The sequence below is a fragment of the Lepisma saccharinum genome, chromosome 8 (genome assembly GCF_977018435.1).
Source record: "Lepisma saccharinum chromosome 8, izLepSacc3.1, whole genome shotgun sequence".
NCBI lineage: Eukaryota > Metazoa > Arthropoda > Insecta > Zygentoma > Lepismatidae > Lepisma > Lepisma saccharinum.
In genome coordinates this window covers 53,259,903-53,286,649 of record NC_139236.1, presented here as the reverse complement: position 1 = coordinate 53,286,649, position 26,747 = coordinate 53,259,903, and the positions used below count along the sequence as shown (strand labels likewise).

The following is a 26,747-nucleotide window of genomic DNA, read 5'->3' as shown; positions in this document are numbered from 1 at the left end:
CGTTTAAAGAGAGCACCTTTTGAACATTATCTAGTGCTTCTACTATTTACACCCATTCTAACACTATGTTTCAAGAGAGCACCTTTTGAACATTATCTACTGCTTCTACTTATTTACACCCATTCTAACACTATGTTTAAATAGAGCACCTTTTCAACATTATCTAGTGCTTCTATTATTTACACCCATTCTAACACTATGTTTAGGGAGAGCACCTTCTCAACATTATCTGGTGCTTCTACTATTTACACCCATTCTAACAATATGTTTCAAGAGAGCACCTTTTCAACATTATCTAGTGCTTCTACTATTTACACCCATTCTAACACTACGTTTAAAGAGAGCACCTTTTCAACATTATCTAGTGCTTCTACTATTTACACCCATTGTAACACTATGTTTCAAGAGAGCACCTTCTCAACATTATCTACTGCTTCTACTATTTACACCCATTCTAACACTACGTTTAAATAGAGCACCTTTTCAACATTATCTAGTGCTTCTATTATTTACACCCATTGTAACACTATGTTTCAAGAGAGCACCTTTTCAACATTATCTACTGCTTCTACTATTTACACCCATTCTAACACTATGTTTAAATAGAGCACCTTTTCAACATTATCTAGTGCTTCTATTATTTACACCCATTGTAACACTATGTTTCAAGAGAGCACCTGTCAACATTATCTACTGCTTCTAATACTTGCACCTACTCTAACACTATGTTTCAAGATATCACCTTTTGAACATTATCTAGTGCTTCTATTTGCACCTATTCTAACAGTCCGTTTCAAGATAGCACCTCTTGGACATTATCCATTATCTAGTTCTTCGACTTCTATTCTAACACTGCGATTTGAAGCGAAGATTTCAGACGAACAATTTATTTTTACTGGTGTTGGGGTCGAACTTACGACAGGTTTGTCATTTTACTACAAGTCCAGCACGCTAACCATTTACTCTACGATGTCCCGGTGAATTAAAATTACACAAGGTTCCGCGTTCGATCCCCGACCGGTTCAAATCCGAGAACTTTTCTAAGGTTGGAAGCGGCCACGGCGCCCAACCATGTCGTTCACCTGGGGGAAACCCCCACACCCCCTATGCGCCTTCATGGCGTGGTGCTAAGCACAGGGGAGCACTTTACCTTTTTTTACACAAACGGAGAGAGCGAGAGAAAGAAGAAGGGATTTAGGGGGTGTGGAGGGCTTAAGCCATGAGCCTTCACCTGGAAAGGTGGATTTACAAAACATACCCTCTTCAAAAGGAATGGATAGGCAGCTCGATGGAAAACATTTGCCACGTCATGTACACGAGACAGCTAGAAACCTCGCCAGCAAGTAAGAGTGACGTGAACAGCAATAAAAAAAATAAAGAAAACTGGGAAAGGAATGTCACGTCATGAGAGAAAGTGTAGACGGCAGAGTGATCGAATGGACAAGATTGCGAATAAATGCGTCACACCGAGAAAGGCATTATGGGCTTTTGAGAAGTCATTTATGAACATTTCTTCACTATTAGGCATCGGTAAATGCAAGAATAATGCCTTTTCTTACACATATTACGAAGAGGTAATTAAATTTTTACGTACAGTAGGCACGAAGCATTGGAATATCGTGAAAGGTTGTTTACAAATATATGTTATGCTTGCGAAAATTCTTTATGATCGTCACAAAATCTCATATACACTGAATACCACTGTGGCATAACAACCCTTTAAAAGCCAAGACCTACCAAGAGGCTTTTCAATGAGTGACGCTCAGCTACTTGTATTTATAAAGCGCATAACCCATTTTCGTTGCGATGCTGCATCAATACAGAAATTAAACAAAGGCGGTGAATTGTAGGTTCAGGTGGTTATCGAGATTTACCCCCTTCGAAATGTCTAGGTCAAGGGTCAAAAAGCATTTAAAATGTCACTTCGTTATAAATCATTTCGCAAAATTTAGAAATTTCTGTTTGGGAAGGTAGAATATTTATATTTAGAAGGAGGTTACATATTTATTAAAGTAACATATTTTAGTGTTCCAAATATTTTATGATTAGGAATTTCCACTGATTTGATAAACGCTTCCAATACAATGCTTCTTTGAGTTGAGTTTCTAAGTCCACTTTATGCACAGATAGCCTAATCGGGACTGGATCTACATTTAAAAATGGAATCCCAACCACTGTGCAATGAGCCTCCACCGAGTATCGAATTCGAGACCAATACAATATGTATTAAGCATATTTTATAATTAGTTTAAAACACTTTAATAGAAGAGTATAGAATACAAAAAGTTGAGTTGTTGTTGTCTCTAAGTCCACTTTATACACAGATAGACTAATCGGGCTGGACCTACAGTTTAAAGTGGAATCCGAACCACCGTGTAATGTGCCTCCAACGGACATCAAACCCGGGAACCCTTGATTACAAGGCAATGACGTTAACAATACGCCATCGGCGAGGCCCAGAATACAAAAATTAAATGGAAAGAGGGAGAATAGAGAAACAGATATAGGGAAAAGAAGATTGAAGAAGAAGAGAAATAGGGAAGATGAAAGGAGGAAGAAAAACAGAGCGAGAGAAAAAACAGATAGAAACAGCGGGGGGAAAGGGGAAGGTAAGAGGAGAAAGAAAAACAGAGCAATGAGAAAAAAGAGAGAGAGAGAGAGAGAGAAAGCAAAAGAGATTGAGAGGAAAAACAAAAAGAGGGAAAGATATAGAAGAGGTTAAAATGGAAGATAGGAGAAAGAAAAACAGCGAGAGAGATAGAGAAAGCGGAAAGAGGGAAGAAGAGAAGAAGATCAGGAAACGGGAAGATAGAATGGCTGAGCAATGAGAAAGAGAGAGAGAAGGAGGAAAAAGAGAGAGAAAGAGAGAATGCCAAATAAAGACAGAGGCGAGAGAAACAACCCTTGCAAAACGTTCCACTTCAAAACAAAACCCCGCCGAGTCCTAAGACAACCTTGAGCTTGACGAACCTTTTCCCTTTCGATCGTATGAAGCACTATCGAGGAAAACAACAACAAAAAAAATGGTGATGTAATCTCGCTGCGATATCGCACACGTACGCGAGCACACGCTTGCGAACATTGAAATCTCTAGAGAGCCTGCCTGCATCCTGCGTTGTGCAACAACGAAAAAAAAAAAAAGTACTTGTACCCTGTTGCGAGATCTTTTGTGGAACGATGGAGGGGGCAACGACCTGAGGCGTATGTAACACCGCCGCGTGTGATCGTTCTACCTTGATACCAGCTGCCGAAACAAACATGGGGAGAGGGGGAGGAGGAGGGAGAAATCCGAATCCGGTCAGGGACGCTCTCTGTTAATGAATGAACACACGGTAGGGAAAACGACATGTAATAAGTACTTCTCTCGCTCTTTTGGAGCCTACATGTTAACTTAGTGGTTAAAGTTTCGCTGGACTGGCTCGACAAACAACTACGGACGCGAACTTTTGATTTAACTGATTTTTGTTATTTAGCGTCGCCATTTTTGACTAATCGCGACTATGAAGACGAGTGATGATATAATGAAATTGATGAAGGGGCACTCACAGGGTGCGTCGAGTATCTGAGCGCTCAGCGAGCAATGTGATCGCTCATCTACTTGGCCAAATAAGCATTGCTCGGCGAGCGCTGCTCACTTGCTCGTTCAGCGAACTTGAACCTTGGCCGCCACAGGTTTGAGCCACAGAATATATAGTTTGTGTGTTTCGATCTCGTGAGGCAAACTGTAGAAGAAGAAAACTGTGTGAGGATGTGGTGGCCGCAAGTCTCCTTGCATCAGGTACCACTCGTTCTTTCATATCTCTTCCTACTATTAATACGTACATCTCAAAGCCAATAATACTCTATCTCAAACATAACATACTAGAACATAGACCCTGCTACATTCATAGAATCGTGTTAATGTCCATTCCTCATCTCATCCATCAACACTAATGCACACGACACACAATAAAACTTATCCTAAGAAAACATTACCCACCCAATTACACACTTATGTAATTTCGTATCTGTGATCATAAATAATATTAATGTTAAACACTAACACTTATTTACTTCCTACTATTTCTAACCTTTATCTTAATCTTCTTACCTTGTAGAATGATGTGAAACCAACTTTGTTCAGGAAAACCGAACAAATTTGGTTCTTCACACTGGGACATTCTTGCCAATGTCACAGTGAATTATTGTAATTAAAAAAATAATGGAAATCAAGGATGAATCAAAGAAAAGCGGGGGAATCCGTAAAAAATTCACGGAACTGACGCCCTGGGTTAATTTTCAGGTACCAGGGCATAAGCACATACCTCCGAAAGTAGCTTGACTACTTTTATCCGTATACATAAAAAATAATAATCGTTCTATGTAACCATATCTTGTATACTGTTTAGGAAATAAAAATCTTTGTATATGTGGTGGCCAATTAAGAAATATTTATGATTAACGATTGCAATGTAATTACAGACAGGACCCTGAACTAACAGAAGGTGATATAATTTTCCACTTTTTGTAATTGTATTAAAATTATTGTTAATTCCAAATACACATCTTAGGTTTGGAAAATTGTGCAAGTGTGTGAAAAATAAAATTTCGATAGTTTTGTGCACATCAACTCCACAATTAACAGCTTTTCAAACTGAAATCTTGTCCACTCGAATCAGCCACATTGATCACAGATTACTCAAAGGCACTGATATTTTCATCAATGAGCACACAGGACCAAGTAAATGATCTCTCTGCTCAACGATCCAAAATCTTGCCCATCGAGCAGGGTGGTCAGGCAAGTAATATAAAATGTAATATCAAACATAATAAAATAAATCAACAAAATGTTATTATAAAGGAATATTTTGGTCAATTCTTTTATCGCTAACTTTGTTATGATTATAATTTAGTCAACTAAACGTTTTATCGTTTTCCCCGACAGAAAAATTAAATGATAGTGGCAACCATGGACCTGTGCTGCATGGCTGCGTATATCCAGGATAGAAAATGCAGTTTTTCAAGGACTCCTAACGTCGAAATTGCCTTGTAGATCAAAACGTTTCTCGTCTTGAAATTCTCACCGACTTTGTCAATGTTGTAGGGCGACACCCTGTATATAGTCTATTCAAGCCTGAACAAATATTCAGGTAAAAATTCACCTCGGAACGAACCAATACCAACTGCAGTCTGGAGTTGAAGAAAAATTGTTAAAAGTTATTCATGAAAGGTCTTACACATTTTAAAATAAATCTATCATCATGACGCCAATTTAAACTCAGGCTACTGATATTATCAATTGAGGAAGAGATCCAGCCATTCGACTATTTCAAAATAACGTAACCGTACTATACATTAGGAGAGTTCCAATCCTATGAGAGGTAGTTTCTTAAGTGGATGAGATGAGTGGGTGAGAAGCTCAGATGGAGATTGGCTGATATCCAGTGTCACCCCCTTGACGTCATATCTACGTCATATTGGAAGAAGGAAGCACGCTGCTATTGACAAAAGTGTTTGTGTAGTGGGTTCGTTGAACTCTGTTTGCGGGTAATAATAGACGCGGATGAGAATAGTCTTTTTTTCTCTTTTAAAGAAGGAGGAGGATGGATAGTGGATGGAGATTACAGGTGCTTGAAAGAAATTGTTGACACCTACGTGAACAAGATGAAACATGATGACTGGAAAAAAACATTACCAACAAAAAAAGTACAACACATGTATTTTATAGACTTTTTCCTACAAGACGAATTCCAAGTTTTTTCTACTTTTACCACACTTTTATTGAATGATTGAATTTTGTTGTTTTACGTCACATTTTCGCTACGTGTGGCCAATCGCGGCGAGAGCTTGCATTTAAGCAAAAGGCGGGAGATATGAAAACATAAGAAGCAGACGGATAAAATTTAAGTATAAAATATGAAAGATTCCACACAATGTTTCGTAAATATAAGGACAGTAATAAATTTATTAGTGTATCGTCTAGCATAATCGTTTGAAAACAAGCATTTTCAAGTGTTGAAATGGTCGCTGTATCCGCCTCGCGTTGAATTCTAGACTCATCTCGCATTCGAAGGATCTTGGTTTGAGTGTTGTACCGGGCACGTGAACCACACAATGTTCATTTGTACGAATTGTAGGTTTCCTGGCGACGTGATTCGAACAAGTGTTCGCGGGTTAACCAGCCAGGTTAATATAGTATAACTCGAGGACACTTGTTCTGAACAATGTTCATATGTTTCATCCAGTCAACATTCACCCTAAAGATGAAGAAGAGCAATGCTAAATAATCATGTACACAATATATATCCATTTTAAAAATAATACTATTTCATCGAGGAAAAACGACGAATTTACAATGTAAAGTGTCAAACATAAAATCAGTTTTTAGTACACTCCTAATTTATTGTATCTTGAAAAAAAGGTCGGTTATCTGCGACTGCTTAAACCATACCGTTGGAATAAACATTTTTTCTAGATCCTTAGCTCCAGTCTCTGCTTTTTCTACGCTCGATTATGAAGCTAACAATCATATTTTTTCATGGACATTTCAGTTTCTAGATTCACTAAAACCGAAGTTGAGGGTTTGGTATAAAGAAAATCAGTAGTAATGTATTTGAGTCAGGACATAGCCGAGTTCACTACACCCATAGGTGACTGTGTATGTGTGTGTGTTGCCGTCACAATCATAAATATTAACTGAATGCAACATAAAATGACTCATTTTCGGGCCTAGTCGTATAGATTTCTAAGCCTAATTTTCACGTCTGTGCCTAATATTAGTGTGTTTAATGATTCAATAGTTGGCAACACTGAGAGTTAGCAGTTGACTACCCTGCCGGCCGAGCACTTCAATATTACTGATGCTTGCGGTGGGGGATATTGCAAAACGGCTTCAGACCGTGATTGATGAGGAAAAATGCAAACATTTCGTCAAGAGATAAGATTCGTGGCAACAGAGTGTTCCGTGTAGGCACAAAGATAAAGGCCCACCTTGTGTGCGATGTTGCCCAGGGGTTCCCAAACTTTATCGTTTCACGGTGCCCTTAGTGTTTCAAGTCTTTTGCGCGGTGCCCAAGTCAGAATGTAGGCCTATCTAGCACTTGCAACGTTCAGTTAGTGTTGCTTCCCGTAAGTTAATAAATAAACACATATTTAAAATTCAGAAACATTTTATGTGTAAAAAGTACTAAATAAGCACATATTTGGAATAAGTGTCATTTCAGTGAAAATATTGGAACATTTCGTGGAGCCCCTGCAAGCACACTGATCTAAGTCATCGGTGTACCCAAACTTTTTATGTGCAGAGCCAGCTTTTTATGTGCAGAGCCAGTAACTAGTTGAGCTATTGGTAGTGGGCCATATTACAATAAACTTGTTTCCTAAACATAACACTATCTAATAACTCAAAGACTACTTGAAATCACTGAAGTATAATATGATAAACTCTTCCTTTATATATAATTGTGGAATTGTTGGAGGGGCAAGTGGAAAACCAAGAGCCCGATGTGGCCAACGGGGTGCAGTTTCAGCGGCCCTGATCTAAAGGGGAGGAGTTACTTTGGGGATTTTGAATGACAACGTGTTTTGTTTTTCTTAATTGAAACTGATTTTGTGAAGTCAATATATACAGAGTGAGTCATAAGTCTCCATACAAATGGTGAAAACGGTGACTAATGTTTATTTTTCAGTCAGGTGAACCAATGAAAAAGAGATGCCAGTAACGAAGGAAGAACGGATTGACATCATTCTGTTGGCTGGGAGTGGTACCACCCGTCATGTAGCACGTACATCCAATGCAACCCACAGAACGCAGAGAACCCATGACACCGTGGCCAAACTTATCAAGAAATTCAGAGGGACAAGTTCCGTCGCCGACGAAAGCAGGCCTGGAAAACCAAAGACAGCAACAGATGAAAGGAGGGTAACGCTGGTGCCACGTGTCATGGCTTACGTGCTACATGACGGGTGGTACCACTCCCAGCTAACAGAATGATGTCAATCCGTTCTTCCTTCGTTAGTGGCATCTCTTTTTCATTGGTTCACCTGCCTGAAAAGGCAAAATAAACATTAGTCACCGTTTTCACCATTTCTATGGAGACTTATGTCTCACCCTGTAGATTGGATAATAGATAATATAAAGACAGCGATGACACAGAAACATGAGAATTATTATAGGAAATAACCTTTTAAGGATTTAAAATTTTAAAAAATAGCATTTTTAGTTTATTTCTCAACGAACTTTAGCAGACTCGCCCACTTGGTCCCTATTATTTTAAAGTATGGAAACGTACAGTGTACAATCAGCACAGAATGTCGTTGTATGTTGCCATGTTTATTTGCTTTATGACCCCAAAAAATAAAAACCAGAAAAATAGAAAAAGAAAAATGAGCATTGAGTAACGCGCTTAAAAACAACAAATATAACCAAAAAATTAAACAGGAAGTAAACAATCTCTAAAACATGTAAATAAAACAAAAAAAATATGACAAAAAGGGGAAGAAAAACAGTAACCAGGATATCAGAATACTTGAAAAAATAGAAATACTCAGAAAAATGCAAAGAAAATACTGCTATATGAATGATAAGTTAAAACTTATATTTAAAGTATAGACACACAGAAGGAATTGAAATAATTTTAAAAAATCAAAATATCAAGTAAATTTTATGTTCAGATACGCTCGCGGAGACTGGACCCACAGTTTACCGTGGGAGGCGAACCCCTATGCGAAGTTCTGTCACCGGGAACTGAACCCGGGATCCCTTGATTACAATGCAACAGAGTTATTCCTTACACTGTTGGAGAAACCCAAAATATCAAGTGCAAAAAACGCTAAGAAGGAGAAATAGGGTAATAAAGCGCGTTGCATTTAAAGAAGAAAGAAAACACAACACAATGATCGCATCCCACTTCGCGTAATGGCTTATCAGGATGAGATCTGACTGCTGTCCGCCATTTTATGCGATAGGGAATATCCCGTTTCGCCGATTCCCATTTCGCCTAAACCGGTTGCAAAGGAAATATTGCAAGCGAGGGAAATTTTATTGACGGTCTCTGATGTAGCTAACGCACGGTGATAATTGTAAACATCAAACAATTCGGAACAGGATTCGGCAGTCACACGAGCCAAATAGTCAGCAATATAACAGCCAATAGCCTTAGTCGTATGCTAAGTGCTCTTTAAGGTTAGGTTACGTTATTGTATTGTACATTATTAACCTAACCTAACCTTAAGCGCTAATTAAGGATGAATGAACATAACAAAACATCTCCCTTTTGAGTGACGGCAAAATTTCCCTCATTTGAAATATTTCCCTTTCAAACAGTTTAGGAAAATTTGTGATCCGTTTCGCATCAAATGGCGGCCAGGTCATAAATCGCAATATCTTGTGCTGATAAGCAATTAGGCGATAGGGGATTAGGCGAAACGGGACTACACGAACACAATAAACACCAAGAAATATATAATTCTGCATTCAAAGATGCAATTCTAAGGCATTACAAAAAGAGAATATACTTTCGCCTTAACGATCATCACAGTCGTATGTGATTGGTTAAGAACGTGTAAAATCGAGAACCAATAAAAGAGGAATGATGAGGAAATGTGAACGGTTCTGTAAAGTTCTGTTAAGCAACTTGCTTCTTACAACAGTACGATGTATGAAAATCCCTATTTACGTATGGAGAAAGACACGATGCCATAAGTAAACCTCTCCCGCGCCATTCTCCACACCAGGCTTCGTGAGTGAAAGTTACATTGTTTCCAATGGGTTTCCTTCGTGGAAAACAAAAGAAAGTTTTATTGCTTCGACTCTCGATTGAAACAGACGAGTAGCTACGGGCAGGGGAGAAAGAAACGGAAAAAAAACACGAGCTGTTACGGCTCATAATGAGGGCAAGTATTTGCCCCAGTGGCGCGCGAGGACGCCATATGATAAAAAAAAAATATATAATAGATCAAGAACGAGTCCGATGTGTCAAAAATCTAGCAAATACGAAAATCTACGATTTTCCTGAAGTTCATACAAAACAATGCTACTTTAACGTTATGTAAAGTATTCCATTGGCGCGTTCATACGTATATGTGGCGGTAGAATAGTCGCTCAACAATGGGTTAATTTTTAAGGTTGCGGTTATAAACCTTTCAAATACGAAACTTGGCGAGTTGAACAAACTTTGGTGGAGTGGTTAGCACCTACGACGCCAGGGAGTTCGGAGTTTCAAACTTCTCCGCCATAAGCTACTTTGCCAGCAATGTTGCTACAACGAATGACGACATTTTTCCTTTCCTAATCACAAAAATATCCCTTCTTCATTCGAAATTTCCCATTTCTCATACAAAATTTCCCTTCGCAGAAAAATTTAAGTGATGATCACCAAGGATCAATTACTTTTGTTGTTATTATTTCACCCATTATCCGATAGGAAATATCAAGTTGCAAAAAATCTAGGATTGATTTAACAAAGGTATAACAAAAGTAAAGATTAATAGTATAAATTTACACTTTTTTTGAAAATATATACGAAACGTTACATCACAACAGTTAACATTAGCTGTCTTATTACAATAACTTCAATTTAAATGGAAAAGTGGCTGAATGTTCGCAAGTCAAATTAAAAATTGTAATTATCATCAATTGGGTGGGGAGGGGGGGGAGAGTGCGTAACGAATGAAAAGGAAAATGCATTTCACAATTCAAAAGTGTTTCAATGACATGTGATTGTGATATTCAAGTTTCCTGACAATTTCTTGATAAAATATATTTTTCTTTTTTCACGTGAAGTTTTATCTGATTTCCTGTTCCTAGAGAAATTTCCTTTCGGGTGGCAACACTGCTATGGCTTTGAGAAGTGGCAAAGGCACATTGAGATTTTTATGGTATCAAGAATGTGTCCACTCTTGCCAAATTTTCCTCTGTCGTTCACCACCTTTGAACCTTCCGCCAGGAATGCTAACTTCATTCTTCCTCTGAAACCAACAATGTAAGTGACAACAGGTAACCTGACCTTCCAAATTTCCGAGGTGAACGAACCCATTTTAGATACTGCAAAATAACTTTACATGTTGTCGTTTGTGATTAATGTGGCAGGTAGAACTCAGGTATTGCTTTATTATTCTGCTTAGCTTCCAGTTCTTTCAGAAGTGTCCTCAACCGTGTCGCCGGCAGGCAACAATGGGAAAAGGCTCCTGGTTCCTCGAGGTCTTCGGACTTACGTAGATACGAGGTGCGTGTATAATGTTCAACCTCCGTGATATTTTATTCTAAAGATATGGCTCGAACTATGACTAAGGCTCGGAAGTTGATGACCTAAAAAATGTCAAAAAATGACCTAAAACAATTTTCGCTCTGAAAATGAAAACTTGATTTTTTTATTTCATAAATTTCAAGAACGTTTCAAATGTGAGGAGTCTGCATCAATATCGACGGAGTATCAAGCACTGTGGGGTTATAACACCTACCCATGGATGTTCGCAGGATTTTTTTTCCTGGGAGGGGCAAGCAAGGTATTTTCTCCAGGGGGGGAAACAAGGCACATTTTCCCCCATAATAGTGATGCTGTCCCCTCAAAAAACTGCTTTAGTTTTAATATATCATCTTCATGCAAGAATTAACCATCCTTTACTTATTTTTTTGTTAATTTGCTATTCATTTTTGTGTTATTTTGTTACTTTTAATTATTATTATTTTGCATTTTCATTGTTGAAGATTTTTAGTGTAAAATGGCCTCCTGTGCTGTATCTGGAATTTTCTCAATAAATAAGTAGATAAATATTATTCTGGCTGAAATGAAACTATATGTGTGAAATATATAATTTTCTGTTGGCGTTCATTTTCCAGGGGGGCCGTGCCCCCCCCCCCCCCCCTTCACCCTAACGGACTTCCATGCTCCTACCAACCCTCAACGATGGGCTCTTAACGGGTGACAAACCCCCTGCTCTTATAGCATCGCACGCCACTGATTCACTTTCGGTGTAACCTAGTTTTCACTGAGCAAAACATTGAAGTACTACTCCTACTGCTAATAAAAAAAACACGTCGTAACGCCGCGCAAAGCATGGATGACGTTCACGCTCGAGTGAAACCACTTTCTGCGATGGCCCCCGGCGGAATACAAGCTGAACGGGCGAAGGCGAGCAGCGAATCGGAATGCAGATACGCACACTCCCGTTACGTCGGTCTTTCCACTCTGATTCTCCTCAGAGTCTCTGGCGGGAAACTGACATTAAACCATTCAACCATTGTTCTCTCTCTGTTTCTCCAGCCTGGAACGAACCGCTCTTGAACGTGTAAGGTTGTCAAAGAACAGTTCGTGAACGACCTATTATATTCTCGGTAAACCGTTCGGAAAGAGCGGTTCTTCGTGAGCCGTTCGTAAATGAGCTGTTCTCTGTGAACAGTTCGTGACCAAGCAGTACGTTACCCAAAAGTAAAAATCGATATCAATGAACAAATTCTATATCTTTACAGAGTTACATCCGTGGCCCGTGAAGTCTCACGGAATAAGAACGCTGGTGATATTAGTAAGTAAAGGAACTATTTGAAATCCGAGTAAGTCGTGCTTACAAGAAACATTCTCCGGACAATACTGATGTTAATTTTCACTATTTTGTTTATGGTCTTCAAAGAACTGTTTCGTCAAGAAGTTTACCAATTCTCTTTTCTTCAAGGTCCATGTCTGTGATCCGTATCAGATCAACACGTGGCACTTTGCACTCTTTCCCCAACTAAGTTCGAGCCTCCCCCATGGCGCAGTGGTAGCGTCATTGCCTTGTAATCGAGGGGTCCCGGGTTCGATAACCGGTGGAGGCACAAGTGGTTCGGATCCCACTTTAAACTGTAGGTCCAGTCCCGATTAGCATTACTGTGCATAAAGTGGACTTAAAACGCCAACTCAAACCCAAACCCAACTAAGTTCATGCAAGGAATGTTCAAATAATCGGTTCTTTGGGCTGTTGACGGAACATGGTGCCAAGTAGGAGTGGGTCTAGGAGAAAAATTCTGGAGGGATTTTGTGAACTTCAAGACTGCCGGCCGCTGTGTGTGTTTAGAATTATTTCTATGAAAATCACTACAAAATCTAAGAAGTGGACCAATTTATCTCTGAAATGGATAGAAAAAGTGAGAGAACGAGGGAAAAAGAACGAAAGAAAAAGAGAAAACAAAAAAGAAAGAGAATGAGAGAGAGGTAAGAGAGAGAGAAATTAGTCAAGAGAAAAAGAATGAAAGAGAGAAGAGGAAGAAAGAAAGAAAGAAGAGAGAAAGAAATAAAGAAAAAGAGAACAGGTAAGAGAAACGAAAAAGAAAAAGAAAAGGGGGAAGGAAAGAAAAAGAAAGAGAAAAGAGAGACGAGAAAGAAAGAAATGGATACAGAAAGAAAAAAGGATGAGGGAAAAGAGAGAAGAAAGAAAGAAAGATAAGAGGAGACAAGGAAAACAATAATGAGAGGGAGAGAGAAATAAAGAAAGAGCAAGAGAGAAAACGAGATAAATTGCATCAAAAGAACGGATTTTCAAACTTTTTTTCTCTAATGTGGATATAAACCACCAAACCCCATTCTCCGCACTCCCTTCATACGAGATCAGGGATCCTGGTCTCGAATCTCGCCAAAGATACGAATGTCTCCTTCTATAATTGTCTTATCGTAGGGATTGATTGATTGATTTAGTTTATTTTACTTCGCGTTTTGTGCCTCTTGGCTAATTTGTGAAGATGGGGATGAGTGATGAAATTGATGAATGGACATTCACAAACAACCAAGCCCGAGCGGGATTCGAACCCGGGACCCTTGGCGTCGCAGTCTTATCGTAGGGAGAAACACAAGTTAAATTCGTGACTTTAACTCAAGATACACAAGAAGACTTGGAAAATCCAAACTATTTCTTTCAAAGGCGTAAAGTCATAAAAAAAAAAGTTTGACGTACTGGAATCAATCTACAGACCTCTTGACGAGTCGAACCAAAGAACCGCGATGTAGAGCTCGGGAGCAGTGCACCGACCGGCGATCAATCAACTTCAAAGGGCTCTGTGCTCCAATTGCAGCGAAAGGCTGAGAATCCTCTTCCCCTTCCGGGTTTAACAATCTCTGGCCGACCCACTTCATTTCAACCTGCTCGGTTGCGAAATGGAAATCAACAGCTTCTCTGAAATTTTCCCTCTCCCTATCTGCAACCCCTCTCATACATACACACACACACACACACACACACACACACACACACATACACATGTATATTGTGTATACACATAACAGACACACCCATTGACGAAATTAAGAAATTACTGCAGTTACAAGCTAAACGATATTAGGCCCACAATTGTGATAATGAAAGATTGAACGATGATTAGGCGAATTTCCCTTTCGAGTAAATTACTAGGAACCCTAATCCCTGCTAAAAATTCTGTTCTATTTTATTCTTTTTTATTTCGCAGCTGTTTTTAAATCTTGAGTTAATCGTGACGATGATGATGAAGGATGAACTAACGAGATTGGTGATGGGGCAACACAATGATACATTCGAATCTGGAACTTCTGGCTTCGCAGTTTAACGATCTGTACGTTTTGAAGCTTACTTTTTATGTGTGTTGTGTGTTATTGGTGTTTATCCGGTAGAATTTTGGCGTAGATGTGGAAATGGGCTTACCTTTACATAAAAATCTAGTAACAGTTTGTTAAGGGTGTACAGAAAAATATAGATGATTAATTTTTATATTCAGTTATAATTTGAATAATTATAAAACAGTATTGTGTGTGAGATGAAACCATGTACTTGAAAAGCAAGGTGAATAAATGGTAAAGTGTTAATAAACAGCAGCTGGTGTGTTACCTCCTTTCCCCTGAGAGAGTTCAGGCAGACAAATCATAAGATTAGATTTTGATTGTTGTCCAATGAATCTGTTATAACCCCTTCTTGCTCTTTGGACGGTTAATTTGGAGACTGGCATGCTAGGATTTTCGTACGGAGGAGGGGGGTATGCAGTGCCGGATCTCAAAGCTGCAAAACCCCACAGTTCGGTGGGGGGCGGAGACAAGTAATGCCTTTAGGGGGCCCTCAGCCATTGGCATAGTAGAGGGTTCGTATATGTGTGTATGTAAAAAAATAAACGGAGGTACTCAGGGGTACAGAAATGAATACAATACATACAGGTACAGGTAAAGTTAAAGTCCCCTGTGCATATGGCACTGTGCCATGAAGACACAATTAGGGCATTTGGGGCCCCACCTATTTTCGATGTTGGCCATCTTGTAGGTGATCACCCACCCCGGGTTTCCAGTGTGGCAGTCAGACTAGAATTTCACGAGAAATGCAGTGGTGAAGGTTTCTTCAACCTATCTCTCTTTAATCAGGAAAAAGTTACAACTGCATGATTGTAACGAATGTATTATTTTCCAGGTGTGAGAAATCATCACCAGTTCCCATTTAAAAAATTTGAGTTGAATTCAATATCGCGGACGTCCGCTTCGAACACACCAATGTGGTTCCCCTAAGACTAACCTGTTTCTATCGTGACCAATTGTACCCAGCCTAAATATTGTACTTTTTATAGGGAGTGTTAAAGGACTTTTGAATCACCCTCTGGGTCCTTATATGTGACTTTGTCAACGTGAGATCAAGAATTACACACACACATATACGTTATTAATGTATGTATGTATGTGTATGTATATATATATATATATATATATATATATATATATATATATATATATATAAAGGTAGGTAGGTAGGTAGGTAGAGGGGCCTTTGGTAATAATCTGGGGGGGCACGATTTGTAGATCCGGCACTGGGTATGTCTTCTTTTTTCAGAATTCACTCCTGCAATTTGCCATCTTCTCCTGCAGATGTATAGTGAATCAATTGACACAGTCAAACATGTAAGTTTATTTTCTTTGAAATGATCGTATCTCATCTTCATTGATGCATTTATACTGCATCACACGAAACAACAGCTGATGAAAGTACCTTCGGTGTTTACGTTGAAGCACCAAAAGCTAATCATTAGCAATTTATGCACTCTAAAGTTATTGGAGTCAGCATATTTGTGCCAATTAACACATTTCGAGTTCTGTGCGTATCAGAGGCCGGAAAAGGACGGCAGGAAATGGTAAAGTGCATTCACCTGAGGTGATGTAACAGAGCATGTTCAGCAGAACTTCGAGCAGCGTGCATCAGCAAGAAAAATCTCCGGCATATAATGCAATGTGCAGCGTTGGCATATAACAAGCACTGCAAAATAGTCCCTTGCACTTTATATGAGAGGATTTCTCGTGTCATGACGTCACACAGGAGCTGGAAAACTGATATTGGACTGGATTGATTTGGTGTTTTAAGTCCACTTTATGCACAGTAAGGCTAATCGGGACTGGACCTACAGTTCAAAGTGGGATCCAAACCACTATGTGCCTCCACCAGGTATCGAACCCGGGACCCCATGAGTACAAGCCGAAGACGCTACCACTGCGCCATCTGGGAGGCCATGAAACTAATATTGGCACGCTTTCATTACGACGGACCAGAAGTCCTTTAGAAATGATCAAAATACCTAGTAGGAAGCATAATTTTGGTTAAGACTAAGCAGTTTCATCCCTGAAGGCTATACTATAGAATGAGCTCTGTCGAAGAGCAGTGTATTACAAAATCAAACAATGTTAATTTACCAAGAACATTATTGTACTTTTGAGCCTATAGATGGCGTTGTTGTTAACGCTGTAGTATTCCATTCATGAGTGACATAGCAATCGCCTGTGAGAGAGTGTGATATGTTCAGAATTTGCTTAATATCGCCGAAACATTAAATATTTCATGAGTTATAATAAAATTTAAAGTTAAAGCTTGCGAAAATGTAGGTAGCATCGTTATTCGGAGAAAGATACTGTGTGGAATTCTTAATAGTAAAGTAATTCTTTTTGACCGCAGAAGATGGATAGTGACTTAGATGTACATATGGTAGGTTATATACAGACATGAAGGAAGAGTATAAGGTTAGCCCAGGATGGAGTATATTAAGGGCAGGAGGAACAGTTTGTGCCAAGTCAGACGTAAGGACCCTAAACTGCTCCTCCCCCACTGACCTTTGTCCGCAGCGAGCTGGTAAAAGAGAGGGCTGTGCGCTGGATGGTCGTAGGAGGAGAAAACTTAGCATTACGCGTATGGGAGAATTATTTTACTTGTCCTGTTGGGAATACCATACTTCCGATGGCGTAGAAAAACGCATTAACGGATAGAGGACAGGTTGAAGATTTGATTTGTTATCGGAAAAGTCGAAACTCCCATTTGATTAGCCGTAACTTGAAGTTGTATTTTCTTCTCCGTAAGGAATGCATGGGAATCTGAAAATTCTAATTTATCATATTTTTCAAACATCCGTGTCCAGTTTAATAATCATCTTGAAAAATCGCTTCCACTTGCAACATGGGGAGAAATTCATACTCTCCTCTATAGTCGGGTTTCTTTTTAGTAAGAGTGCCCATTCCGACGATATTGAAAAACTGTCCCCAGATGAAAATTGAAGAAATTACTGAAAATTGAAGGCATTAGCTGAAGACATGGAGAAACGGAACAAAGTAAGAACATAATACAAACAAGTTGGAATGTCCTCTTCGGTAAATACAAAGGCACGGGAAACAAGGAACCAAAAAGAAAGAAGAGGGTACATTTTTTTGGAAGGAGGGTACTTTTTTGTATGAAAAAAACAACTTATGTAGCCAACCTCAGGGTTGAGCTCTTAACAAAAAAATATCGCATTCACGATAATTTTATATTTTTATTTTTCAAAATACGACTTTCTGCTCGATCTTTTTCAGCATTCTTCTTTCTTTTCTTTTTAGTTGTTCCACTGTCGTTTTTGTCAGGGCCTCTCGGGCCCCTCAACGGAAGAATGGAAGAATCCTGGTGTTTCGGGGACCTGTTATTAGCAATAGGGAACAACGCGTTCGAGATAAATGGGTGGAAGTCGGTGAAGAGAAAGAAAAATTCAGGCCGCCTCAGGTGAGTGTGAGATTTCTCATTGTTCCCCGCGCCGCATTCAGTGGTAGAACCGCTATGCGGACGGATGAACGAACCGTTAGGAAATGGAAAAGAGATATTTGGGGACAACTAGGGGGAATGCGGATTTAGCTCCAACCTTGAAAAAATACAATACAGAGGCCGCCTCCCACTTGAAGATAACATCTGACGACAGTTATAGTAGTTTATCTATGGACAGGAAGTCCTTTTTGCGAAACGTTCGATTTATGAATGGTACCGTAGCTCAGTTTACCGAAAGGGAATGCTCACCAAGTTAGTTGAAGATGTTTATTGGTCCATGTTATATTTATTTGTTACTTAGCGTCGCTTTCTGACACTTTTGGCTAATCGCGACAATGATAATGAAATGAACGACAGGTAGGAAATGCACTAAAAGCGTCCGATTTTTATAAATATATATTTTTATATATATTCCGACTTGGGGGTTCTTTGCGAGTGTTCTTTCAGCAATTTCATCATATCATCATTCATCCTGATCTTCGCGATTAGCCAAAAGTAGCAGAAAAAAAGAATTAAAATAAACCAAAAGCAATCAATCAATCAAACAGTAAGTTATTTTGAAAGTTCTTAAAACATAATCCTGATTTTTACAGTAATACTTTCCCTTTTTAAATGCGAAATGTGTTTCGTATAATATAATGTCGTCATTTTGGACATGCTGCTTCAAAGTACTTATCAGAAAACTAGAAACAAATTAACAATAACAAAAATAAAGTATTATTGGGAGTGACAGAAAATGCATGGAAAGTAAAAATAAAAAAAGTTGTATGAGACAATGACGCAATGAAACTCATTTATGCGTTTTAATATTTGAGGACTAAAAGTGGTAAGCGTTGTAAGTGCCAAAAGCGAAAGTGTTGGGAAATCGCATCGTTCAGCACATCAGCCCGTAAGAACGTTCACACAGTGACGTCTTTAAACGCCCTTTGAACTACTTAGAGGGCTACCAGCCACTTTTCACGTTTATCACATTATAAAGCATGGCACATTTCACAGTTTAACGTGGAAAACGGTGTTTGAATTATTTTGGCACTTACATCGTTTACCAATTTTAGTCTTCATTTCATTTTTTCTTCATGTTCATAAGAGAGGAAATGCATTATGACGTGTTTGGGAAGGAGGGTATGGGGTATATGCATAAAAGGTTAAGATAGTAAATTTATTATGCAGTTATGTGCACAGATGCAGAAAAATACAAGAACAGTCTTGGTTCGAACATAAATTGTTGAAATAAATTTACTGTTTACAAAAATTCCTGACCACACTCAAGGTCAGCACTGTTTCCTAGGAACGTGCCCTGTGGCCGAAGAATGAAGCGGGTGTCTTCCAAGTGAAATCATCCAGGGTAGAAGAGGCGATTGCTCTTTCCACTTTCGGAAGCCAGCAGGTGCTTCCAGAAGGCTTCCCACAAACACCAACAAAATAACCCTGAAAATAGGCGCAGATTGACCTTGCCCAGGGCGAGGCAAGAACTGACAAACAAGGCAGAACTTTCCATCGAGGACCTTCTTGACAGCCACACAACGACGCAATAGTAGCCAGGAATTTGAAAACTTGTGTTTGCTTCAACGGTCCAGTAAGTTCAGGTTCATATAACGGATTCTGAAAGTTTGATGTCACTGCTATAGGGTAGAGAAGGTATCGATACGAGACCGAGACTGGGTGCCCTAGGGGCTCGTCTAGTTCGAGATTCTAGTACACTAGAATCTAGAAACCTAACCTTCAATCACAACGGATTTACCATGAGAGACATACCAAGAAACAAACTAGTTTGTCACATTTTGTTGTACCTTATTTCGAGCTTCGAAACGAAGCAGAGGTTTTCTTTTCGACATCGAAACGAGAAATATAGTTTTCTTTCGAGATCGATGTGGAGATGTAACGTTGCCGCCTTGTAATCAAGGGATCCAGGGTTCGATACCCAGTAGAGGCACATTACGCGGTAATTCTGATCACTTTAAACTGTACATCCAGTCCCGATTAGCCCATTATAGCAAAACGTTGACTTAAACTTTGAGAACAAGATTGGAGTTTAGATATTGAGACATGTGCGAGAAGAAGATGGGCATTTCAAACTCTTGCATTCGAATATACACGTCGCCACACAAAACGACATTGTATATATGTTTAAATATCCTGCACCTATGATGCCAACAAATACACGGTACCTCCAGTAGGTGAATAGAATGGATCGCACCATTAAAGAGTACAGTAAAAAAAAATGGAGGTAATGTAGGTTCGTTGATTCGTGACGAGGAAGACAGGAGAACAGGAAACGATGATGGAGCGGTCATAGCCTTCGTTATTGCTACCTTTCCAGCAACTACAGTCAAGTCACGGGCGACGGGAAACCAACCAGCAACGTATACGAGCCGGTCACCTTATCTACTCTAATCACGATGATGCAATGAATGATGGTAGAATCGCAACGATACATCAATGCGACACCCAGGGTTCGAACCTGATACCTCTGGATTCTTAGCGTGTCACGCTGAACCACTCTGGCAGGAAGACGGACACCCTATCCACCCGCTCAATTCATTTTGTACACATGCATTAGTATAAGGTGACTTGCTATCCTAAGTAAAGTAAAAGTAAAGTGGTCCCCTGTACTTTTGCACCACGCCATGAAGGCGTATGGGGAGTGTGGTGTTAGGGCCCCACACTTTCTTGATCTCGGCCGAAGCTGGTGGTGATGTGATCAGCACCACGCCCCTGCCCCTGGCCGCCAATACCCCCCAGAGTTTCTTCCAGGTACCTACTTTATACGACCCTGGGTAGGCGCCGGATCAGCTTGAACAGGTGTGAAAAGCCCCGTTCTCCCCGCCGGGGATCGAACCCGGGCCTCTCGCATCCTCAGTAAGCATAGAAAATGGAATATTTGTTACAAGTTCACATTATGCACATAAATAGGCTAATCGGCGCTGGACTTCTGGTTCTTAAAAGCGAGTTCAGAACCAATGAAATGGAACCCTACACTGTAAAAAAGTGTGGTGCAATTAGCACCAAAGTTTTAATACTCAGGCTTGGTGTAATGTAACGTAACAACCCTTTCCGTGTTAGTGTGGAATCGGAGTTCTTTAGCTCCATCTTTGGTGTTTTGTTACACCACTTGCTGCTGAACAACACCAAGCAGATGCCTTTAACACTCGGTTATACCAACTGTGTTGGCTAATACGTTAACACTACACCATAGGTGACAACAACAGACAAGACCATTAACCACTACGCTATCATACAGCTACACAGAAAATATAATGCATCAAACTTATATTATGCACCCCAAATGAATTAATATAACCGTGCTTGGTTCTTGACCGAATCTTTGGACCCGATGTATTTGAATACACCAAAGAGAAAATGAAGTGTTTACATGTATCCAGAAACACATTGCACAATGTATTCTGTACTTGGAGCAAAATTTAATGCATTTTCTTGCACTTATGCATCTCACTACGTCATTAGTTCATATGACTAGTTCTCCATGTAGTTTAATGCTAATCTTGTAGAGTTCTCCCGAACAGCAAGTTAAGGCCTAGGGAGACAATTAAAAATGACTAACATTTAATATTTTATTCAATAAGCAACATCACTTCCTGCATTATTATAAACAACAGTATTTTAAGAATTGAAAATCACTTAGCTTTTTTTGGAGAAAATTTTATAAAATATTGGAAACACTTTATTGAGTCGAGTAATATACTCGTACAAATAATATTTATACAAACCTGATGCATTTTGCAGCAGATTCAATATCTGATGCATTCGGACCTTAATGCGTTTTCTTTTCTGTGTGGTGGAAGAGTTCGCAAACTGATTTATAGATTGAAAGTTCCTATCTACTTCACTTTAGTTTTGGGAAAGTGAGAGCGTTTTTACCCGAGTAAAAAACAAGGTTACTGCCCTCCCAAAGGGGGCCCACCAAAGACCCAAAGCCTACAACTTACCTTGTTGGTTCTGGAACTCTCATTATTATTAGCACAAAAATCCGGCTCGTTCATAATAGCACATGCAACAGGTAACGCAAGAACACTTGTCCAGCGCCTCAAGTCCACACCGCACTCACAACATCCATTGTGGCTTCTCCTCTACCAAGATATCTTTGGCGGACAGTTGGGGGGATTCTTCAGGGGATCCGGAACCCCAAAACACATACGGACGCACTCACACACACATAAAAAAAAGAGCAAGGTTTCGCCTCCACCACCAGTTCAGATCTCCACAATGGAAACCCAGGCAGCACAAGCCTGGCGTACCGTTATTCCTTTAAAGTAGGCCATACACTAAGCGCACCTCAAGAGCCGTAACGTCAAGTCCTACTTTCAAACCGTTCTGCCGCTTTCGATTCCATCCTTATTGGACGGTAAAAACCGACGTCACTGCCTCCAGGAGCATGGACGATCCGTGCTTCTTGCTTCTCCTCTCACTTTTGGTAAGTGATGGAGAAAGTGATGCCATCCCCCCTCCCCCTTTACCTCTCCAAAGTAGGAAGTGATAGTGAATCTGCGGAACAACATTGGATTCGTGGGCGATTCTCGCTTCCTCCCCCCTTTTCTGCCCTGTTCGGCTTTCAAATCTGACGATATTGGAAGATACCACTCGCAGAAAACGGTGCACTTTAATGATCAAGAAAAAAATAGTGCCAATATTCCTGAAAAAGTACACTGAAAAAAAATGTGTACTTTGAACCAAAATGTAATGCATTCATGTGTTTCACTTTATCATTGTTTCTAATTATAATCTAATTTGATATAATAAATTGTACCTCTATTTTTATTTACATTTAGTCCAAATAAATGGTATATTTTTTTGCTTTCTCTGTCATTATTCGGGCGCGCCTTCATAGGTACTAAAACGTATGGTCAGGCAAAAATATACACTTAAAAAAAGCACTTCAATAAGCTGTGAACATGAACTTGATCCTAATTTCCCAGTTGCACAATTATTGACTAGAATTTCTACTCCATTTTCTTATTTTGTGTTCACTTTTCTGTTATTCTTGCTAATCGCGACGATGATGAAATTGACGACACTGATAAAACAAGAAATCTTAGAAGAGAAAGAAAAAGTGGGAACAAAAATAAGCAAAAAAAAATGTATTTTTAAGCAAGATTATGCAAAATAGGCATTTACAGGCAGTATAAAATCACGTTATCGGGCTCAAACCAAAGTGAAACTAATTCAAAACATTAAAGACAATGTTTCAATACAAAGCAAAAAAAACCTGCAAATAGGCAAAATTCGCCTCGCTAGTTATTCTTTTTATTTAGTACTAGCAGATTGCCTGGCGTTGCCCGGGTATTTATTTATCCCAATCTTCTATTAAACAGGAAAACATTGAATTCTAACTATAGTGTGAAATGAACTTGGAGTTGAACGGCATTGGGAGTGTCACTATTCATCTCAGCGGTCCCGAAAACTATGGATTCTACACTAATATAATTCGTTTTACATGTCAGCCCTTCCCACCCCCACCCCCTAGGGGTGCCAGGAGTGTATTGGAGTTGAATGACATTGGGAGTGTCACTATTCATCTTAGCGACCCCGACAACTATGTCACGGTATCTAGTGACATGTAAACGCAGTTAGATATAAATTATTTTTTGTCTATTGATTCATTTGATGCACAAACATGAAAGTGTGAGGTTTGATTTTATTTTTGTGAATAAACTTGTATCCGAGCCAGACGCCGGGAGTTGAGAGATGGGGTTTTTCTTGAGTGACAGCCGCCGCTTAGAACATGACATATTTGCACCAACACTGAGATAAGGAAAGATTATTTTCGCCGCTACCGGGCTCGAGTCGCAGCAGGCGTTCGAACCCATGTTCACGGATGACCAGGAAGACCAGCTGGAGCTCAAGCCTGCAAGGATCCAGGACGCGTCGCAGAGGTCATTTCCATCCCCTGAGAAAGCGAAGCCAAGCTACCTTAGCGTGGGTTTCAACGGACGAATTTGAATCTCTTATATATATGCGGTGCTACCACCCCACACACAGTTTTTACCCGGATTTCACAGAGAGAGCATCTCCGCGCTACACTCTCACGTGATCATTGCTTTGTGTCCGTGGACTTTGTTTCCTTACGTGCCGTGAGCGAATCGCAGATAGAGGGATACCAGTGTGCGCCTTATTTTGGTGAAGATTACGCGGTGATTTGTTTTTGCCAAGCGTGGACTACATAAGGATGGAGGGCTAAAGAAGATAGAGAAGGGGGGCGTCGCTTCCCTGACGCCTGCAACGACGCCGAAGCCAGCCAGACGACGCCAAAACCAACCACCAACCAAAGCCCGAAGGACGCTGTCAGATCGACGTCCCAACCAGAAGCCCGAAGGACGCTGTCAGATCGACGTCCCAACCAAAGCCCGAAGGACGCTTTCAGATCGACGTCCCAACCAAAGCCCGAAGGACGTCTTCAGAACGACGCCGATCGAAACCAGAGGGAGAGATTGAAGGACGACTCCAGAACGACGCTTCCAGAACGACGCCGAATCGAAGCCCGCCACCAGAGAGATTCCGAACCGACGCGTGACCACGTACACCCGACGCTACTGACAAGAGGAACGCCCGAAGTTCTGAGGGGGTGCAAGTACACCATATCGTCGCAATTATTCTTCGTCGCGATCGACCTCGGAGGACAATTTCGCCACAAAGGAACCGTGTGCAAGTCCCGCGTCCAGGAGAGATGAAGGACCACGCCATGTAGCAGAGTCTGGTACAGTATACTTCAGAGGGTCTCATGTACATGTAAACGTGCGTCGTTAGTATCAACACCGTACAGTTAACGCCGAAGTCTCACTTATTCGCAAAGTTACTCAGGAAAACCCAAACCTAACTTCCGCGTCTAAAAATTGTTTTGGTATTGTTATAAAAAAGGGTAATTTCATGTTCAGATGTTCAAATTTAATTGTCTGCATTCAGCGTTAGAAGCTCCATTTCATTTCTTTAATATTTAGTATAAATTGTCAAAGTGTGCTCCATTTCTTGTGTAACCGACCGCCCCGTCGCGCCATTTAATTTGTCAATAGTTGACTGATGAGTTCTTTTTAATCGTGGAAAGCGTAGTTGTTTTTATTGCAAGGTCGTGTGCGTGAAATAGTATTATTTGTTGCATAGTGGTTTTCAAGGTAATTTTTGCTCGCGCCGACGATTGATTTGTGTATTCCGGCAGCTGGAGCCAATTAAGTTTTTGCATCCCTATGTAATTGTGTAGTTGTTCTCATCGGACGAGAGAGGCTTGTGCGTAATACCCCCGTCCAAGAAACTTGTATAAAGTCGTGCTTACGACTGGGTGCAAACGTTCAGTCGAACGAAAGATTTAACCACGCCGACCCAATTGTCTTAGTTAACCGCTTTCCGAGGGCTGGCACTTAAGTTAATTTTTAAAGAGCACAGGAGCTGGCAGACAAATGCCCTAAATTCACATAAAGGTTTAAAAATTAAAAGGAATGATATGTTAATGAGATCCATGATTTGTATCCATACTTCACATGTAAAAATACCTCATGTGTGTGAAAGAGAGAGAGAGTGAATGAGTGAGCGTTTGAGGAGGCTTTGTAAACAGTTGTTGATTGCAATATTTCTTTGTTGTTACAATATATATTCACTTTTTTACCGTTCGTCAGTGTTGTTATTTGACGTTTTTCAGGTACCGGATATTATGCTATTAGTGTGTTATGAATGTTCGAATCTACATATCAAAGGTAAACAAAACAGTGTAACATTTCAAGGTATTAATCTCCGCCTCGCAATACTATGACAATAAACGACCGTCTCAGTACCGAACTTGATAACTGGACCGTGAGTCACGACCGGTTTCCCGTACCCATAACGACGTTTGGCCCCGTGCCGGGGTATGATTGACACGTCATTTCGGGAAACGTGAGTGCACTCGTTACATTTGGCACCGCGAACATGGGACGGCAACTTTTGTCATGCCTTTCTTGGAAAGCCAGGTTGCGAGAGCGGTAGAAATTTCATTGTTGTATACGTCATGCATAAAATTCTTGTGTTAGGTTCCTGATGATTGTGTGTTTTTCGTTTTGTATTTCGAGGGTTATTTTGATGTAATTGTCGTAGGTTCACGTGTAAGGACACGTTATTGGGCGTAATTGGTAACAATAGGGCAGATATTTTTTTCGGCGAAAGCAGCAAGGGCAGCTGCATAGGGCATTTTTATGTACTTTTTTGTGTACTTTTTTGGTTGTTGGCATAATTTATGGCATCAGGCTGAGTTGCGGGATAAGGGATTCCCGACGGACCTCCTTTTTCTTTTCATGTATCGATTCGTAATTCACATTTTGTGTGAGCTCGCGTAAGTTTGCGTAACTGTTCCTAAGTGCGACAGAAGATTGAGCAGATAATTAAGGAAAGGCCTTCATGAGATTAAGAAATCGTCGCATAGACTGTTTGAACAAGAGTGACGTCATGATGGTTTGCAAGGTTTGTGGGCAGGAATTTTATGATTTCGAAGTCGACAGCGAGGGAGATTCCGGACCGGTTTGTCTCCAGTGCAAGAGCCCGCCAGGAATGGAAAGGGAGATACCAAGTGCCCAGGGGGGTACATCGTCACGTGCGGACAGCGACCACAGCAAGGAACAAGATGACGTAGGAAGTGGCAGTGGTGCCAACCAATTCCAGCTGGTCCTCCAGATGCTCCAAGGAATGGAAACCAGGATGCAGACCGAGATGCGGACCAACATGCAAGGATTGCAGGCTGAAATGCAAGGGATGCAGACCGATGT

The 26,747-nt window shown here is 40.2% G+C and overlaps 1 protein-coding gene across 4 annotated transcripts in view; it reads right to left on the bottom strand.

The window, feature by feature from the left end:
• LOC145991003 (hormone receptor 4-like) overlaps window positions 1-26,747 on the bottom strand; it is a 348,060-nt gene that overhangs the window by 131,129 nt on the left and 190,184 nt on the right. Inside the window, exon 1 of one of the 4 annotated variants that reach the window (XM_083126657.1) lies at window positions 21,954-22,310. The exons of the other annotated variants lie outside the window; for them this stretch is intronic. The gene's annotated coding sequence lies outside the window, so the exon portion shown is untranslated. Of the gene's footprint in view, window positions 1-21,953; window positions 22,311-26,747 lie in introns of those variants that run through there. 4 annotated transcript variants of the gene reach the window in all.